Here is a 5,555-nt window from a genome sequence, read left to right as displayed (position 1 = left end):
TTTCTTTTGGGGTAATACTTTATGCGGGGAATCAATTATTGACGTTTATATAAGAGATTTGGTTCTCAAACGAAAAGGAAACAAATTTACAGCCAATAAATGTCACAAATGCACCAGCCTTTTATGAATTTGCCATGCGTTTTGTTGCATGGAACTTAGACTCGGTCCGAGTCCAACCGAGTCGTCTTTGGACAGACTGCTAACTCAACTTACAAGCTTATAATCTTGGTTTTGTTGTGGCTTTGGTACATTATAAACAATTTGAGTATGGACCGGCATAGACCGCTTCAAAAAGTCATAGCTACAGTTATTTTATGCTTAAACCTGTTTTTTTTTAAATGTATTTGTTATTGTTTGTCTACTGAAAGCATGTTTTGGATCGAACTGATTTGTTAAAAAGCTCTTTTCTTTGCAAAATTTTGTTCAATACATGTTAATTCTTGCATTCTTTCAATCTTTCAATCTTTCAAAACTATCTAAATATAAGAAACTCCAAATCTAATACATGCTTTCTACTGAATAAATTATAAAGATAATTCTTGTAAGATTTAATATGCAAAACATGCAATGAAGCATCACGACACTAATAATATGTTACATGACAATCCATGCTCAAATTGGTTTTGAGCAGACCCATCACTGAGAGAGAGAGAGAGAGAGAGAGAGAGAGAGGCGAGTCACAAGTGAGACCAAGCTGCTGAGTTGTCCAAGAAACTAGACGGTTTGAGAGAATGCCAAAAAGGAAAGAGTGAGGGGGCATCAATAGGGACAGCCTGTCCCGTGATGTCACGTGTCAACATGTAACTCACTTGCACCGTCCCCAACGAAGATTTTTGATGAGGAGAGTTTGGTAAGTGAGGGAGGAGGTGAGGCCAAAAAACATGGAACGTTGACAGGTCCATGCCCAGCCAAAAACCAAAACCGAAAAAAAAAAAAAAAGAGGAACAAAATAGATAGAGAGGCCGTACAAATACCTCTTCTCACACGAGCCAGGCTGTTGTCTGACACGTGCAGAGGGGATATTCTGTGGGACCCACTTGGGAACCTTTTTCTACACGGTGGATTTCTCCACGGCTGCACCAGGCGCGCGTGCGCCGTGACCAGGCACAAATTTTTTTCCTTGAATAAAATAATGTTGCAAGCCTCTCTTTCAGTCTTTATTTCTTTTTTTCTTTTTTCAATTGTTTAAAGGCTGTAATATTCTTTAGTTTAGGATGGATAAAGATATTTAAAATTATGCTTTTTTGTACTAATTTGACTGCTTTTCTTTGTTAACTATAGTGTCACATGTGCTTTGGTTTCTCCTCCTCTTTTCTTTATTAGTATTTTATCCTTCTTGTATTTTGATGGGATGCATTGAGAAACCCCTCGAACCATACATTCACTTGGCACAAGTACAACCTTCTTTTGTTGAAAAATATGTTATGACAAATGGTGTTCTTGAGCATCATAGTTGTAAAAAATCACGTGTTTTGCAATGGAAAAGAATGATGTTTCAATGAGTTTTAAGACTAATTGGTTTGTCAAAGTTTGTTATAGAAGCCATTCTTATGTTTTTTTCCTTCTAACTTTTACAAGCCCTTTTATTAAGATAGATCGAGAGTCCAAGATAAGGTCAAAGTGAGATGAGCTGCTTATCATCATGATAGGTGTCAACCGGAAGTACAGTTATGTATAAAATTTCAGGCACCCTAAGGTGGTGTTTGGATGCAACCACGTATCCAGATGAACAGGAGGAGGTGGGATCTTCTATTATAGATGATAATGTGATTTTCCAGCTTATCCTGTTTATTTGGATAAGTGGGTGCACCCAAACACCCCTAATAGGTGGAGAGATTTGTGCAAATAAATTAAACAAGACCCAATTTCTCTTTTTCAGATTTTCTTTTGGTAGCATTCAGTTCTAGCCTTAGATGTTACTAAAATGGCCAAAATATGTAGGTTTTCTAGGTTCCTCCAAATAGTAAGAAATTCAAAGACCCAAAAATTTATAGATCTTCAATGGAATGAAAAAACGTATCAATAGTAATATCTATGACAATAATGTTAGCATCATAGCTGGATGATACGATTCAATTGATTATAAAGGATAACCCATTCAAAAGGACAGCTGCCTCATGTACCAACATTTCATTCTCATGTCTCTTTGCTGCACTCCAAGGAAGTTGCGTTCCAAAAGCTGTGAGCAATGACTTGTCTTTTATACTTCATGACAACAATGGGGAGTTGTAACATGCAGTAAAGAATATCCCCCAAGGGGGGCCTCTAATGATTCTTGAGTATTTGTCTCCATTTGAAATGGCCTTTTTGTAAGACCAGAGGACCACAAAGTATCACAATGATAGTACTTCTCTTCAAATAATGTGGGCCCACAATACAAACCATAAAGATTAAACTGTGACCACTCTGCAATCCCTGTTCCACACTGCTCTCTCTCTCTCATCTGGTTACCCCATTTCATATCTTATTGATATCCGTTTATAAACCATAAGGTTTCTTCAATATTGCATACATAAAAACTGACTTTCTTTTAAAAGCAGAAATGATAGAGAAGTGGTAAGGATTATTTATGGAGTTATTCCAATTGAGAGTGGTCTAAGACGGCCAGGTTTAGGCCTCTATGTGTGTAACATGTGGTTCTTTCCTTGTAGAGGGTTTGGTAAGTTAAAATAAAATATTGCTATTTACAAGTATAACCGACGTACATGGTTGAGTAGGAGAATATAGCATGCAAGTTTTGGCTTTTCTTCCTTCTTTTTCCGTTTTCATGATGTAGGAAATCAGTTTCTCTATTAAAAAAGTTCAAACTAAAAGTGGATATGATGTCCCCATTAGGCCAAAGTTTTTCTTGTCTTTCTAACGAAGTGACTAATCTTTCCCTCCCCCCGGTTGTAGAGGGGAAATTGTCAATCCAGACTGGATAAGACATGACCTTGGAAAAGATCGATTAAAACAAGAAAAGTACGAAGGAAATGGAAAGGTACACCACACATATATATATATATATATATATATATATATATATATATATATATATATAGAGAGAGAGAGAGAGAGAGAGAGAGAGAGAGAGAGAGAGAGAGAGAGAGAGCCATTGGACAGCCCTAGGGTGGCCGAGATAGGCTAGCATAGTACACAGTTAGGGGCTATGCTTGGACCAAATGTTAACAAGCTATTAATTCGTGTCAGCCTTGTGGTTAGGGATGGCAGTGGACCGGGGGAAAATGGAGCCTCGTCCGCCCCGTTTGGACTAGGGATGGAGAACATGAAATGAGGAATAAACTGGGGATGGAAATTAAAAATCAAAACTTGTGCTGAGATGAAGGTGGGATGAACTCTCTTGCCCTGCCCTGTTCGGCCCGTCTCCAATCTTTGTTAATTAAGAAAATTGTTATTATATTCTTATACATATTATAAAATTATATATATAGTAATGATAAAGCAGAATACCTATTGAGATTCACATGCATGTACTTAAATTGTAGCTGCATGCCCACCAAATTCCCATTAAACCCATTAAAAAGGAAACTGAAAATTTAATATTGGGTTTACTTTCTTAAATGGCTCTCTCTCTCTTCACACATGCTAACATGGATATCTCTCCTCTCTCCACATGCATACGTGGATCTTTCTCATCACCTCTCTCTCACACATGATATGGATGTGATTTAGAAAATGACCAATAGTGTTTTGCAGGTGAAGAGGAGAGAGTGCAAGAGAGAAGAGGACCAGTTGGGTTGCCTTCTGAAGGCCTCGAGGAGCCTCATTCCTGGTGGCAACCAGGTGGGGATGGATGAGCTTTTATGTAAAGTAGGGAGTTATGTGGCATGCCTCAAAGTGCAAGTGAACATTCTTGGGTGCCGGGTTAGTGCTCTATCATGATGCATACGTCAAACATGTGGTTGCATCAATTGGGCTCATGTGTTCTCCTGATTGTGTGCTTTGTATGTGTCTTGTGTTTTGTTGAATATGGTGCTGGAAACACTACTATTGTGCTTAAACCAAATTGGTTTAGTTGGATGCACTGTCAATGCATGTAAAGAAAAAAAAACATTTTAAAGTATTCATAGAATTGCGTGTCTAAAAAAGTGTTCACAGAATTGGGTTTTTCTATCTTCTTTTAGAGTTTTTTTTCTTTTCTACGCATATCTCTTAGTGATAGTTTTTTGGTTGTTGCATGCATGTGCCTAACTGGGTAGGCCCTACACCAGTTCACAAAAGTTCATAAAAAATAAAAAAAATTTGTTGGACAAACAAATTTGAAAAAAATAGAAATAGCTTTACACGTTATATGACATTGTGTTCAGAGGAACGCTGCCAAACAAGCCGTGGTCAAAATGAAATAAAATGAACCATCTGTTGCTTTGAATTCTACCTGTTGTAGTGCGCGTTATGTTCCTCAAACCAAAGACTAGTTGTTTCATACAAGCATCATCCTTCTACATTGCTGATGAGCATATATGATCACATGATCTGCCAATTGATTATCCTTCTACAATGATCTAGTAATTACCTATTTCATATCAAGTATGGTTTACTGGCAAAGGATATAACTATCTATTCAGTTATATGACCTTGTACAGTAAAAAACTAATAAAATCTCGGTGACACTCTGCTCTAGTTGAGAAAGTGACACGAAAACAGGTATTGGTTACTAACTAAATGTCTTGGAAAGTCATAAGAAAAGATGGGCAGTACATATAAAATGAAATCTTAAGATCGACAAGAGAGAGAGAGATAGAGAGAGAGAGAGAGTTTAGAAAACTAAGAGGGAGACTTTACAAAAGAAAGAGTTTTTTAGAAGACCAAAGATCGTTGGACATGGATGCATGTGCTCACATGCCATCATCCATGTCATGCCAGAGGTGAAAGAGATCCATGTATGTATGTGTGAAGAGAGAGAGAGTCAATTAAGAAAGTAAACCCAATATTAAATGCTATGTTTCCCTTTTAATGGGAATTTGGTGGGCATGCAGCTACATTTAAAGTGCAACACAACTATATTTCTGCATGCATCACAGCCGTTGGATCTCAAAAGATCCCATGACTAATAAAAGGAAGTAGGTGCTCCGAGAGCACCGTGTGTATATATATATATATATATATTCTTAACCCTAACATAAAACTTTTTCTTGAATCTCTCCTAATTTCTTCCTCTAACGAGTTGCACGAGCTCTCTCCTTCCTCTAATGGTGGAAAGCGGCAGTAGAGAAAGGTGACAGTGGTGCGAAGACCGAGGAAAGAGGACCCCGTCCTGCCTCGCCCCATTTGGACCGGGGATGAAGAACATAAAATGGGGAATGAACTGGGGATGGAGGTTAAAATCAAAACCCGTTTGGGGATGGAGGGTAAAATTTTGAAACAAGGCGGGGGTGAAGACCTTATCCCCTGCCTTCGCCCCGGTATACTGCCATCCCTACTTGTGGTCTCCTCTTTTTGTTGTTTTCATTAGTTGATATATATATATATATATATATATATATATATATATATATATATATATATATATAAAAAGTTGCTTAATGCTCACAATTATATTTTGGAAAAACATTTGT

This window comes from Nuphar pumila, chromosome 1, assembly GCF_984573655.1.
Source record: "Nuphar pumila chromosome 1, dmNupPumi1.hap1.1, whole genome shotgun sequence".
Classification (NCBI taxonomy): domain Eukaryota; kingdom Viridiplantae; phylum Streptophyta; class Magnoliopsida; order Nymphaeales; family Nymphaeaceae; genus Nuphar; species Nuphar pumila.
The sequence above is the reverse complement of the archived record's forward strand: the minus strand, read 5'-3'. Positions refer to the sequence as shown.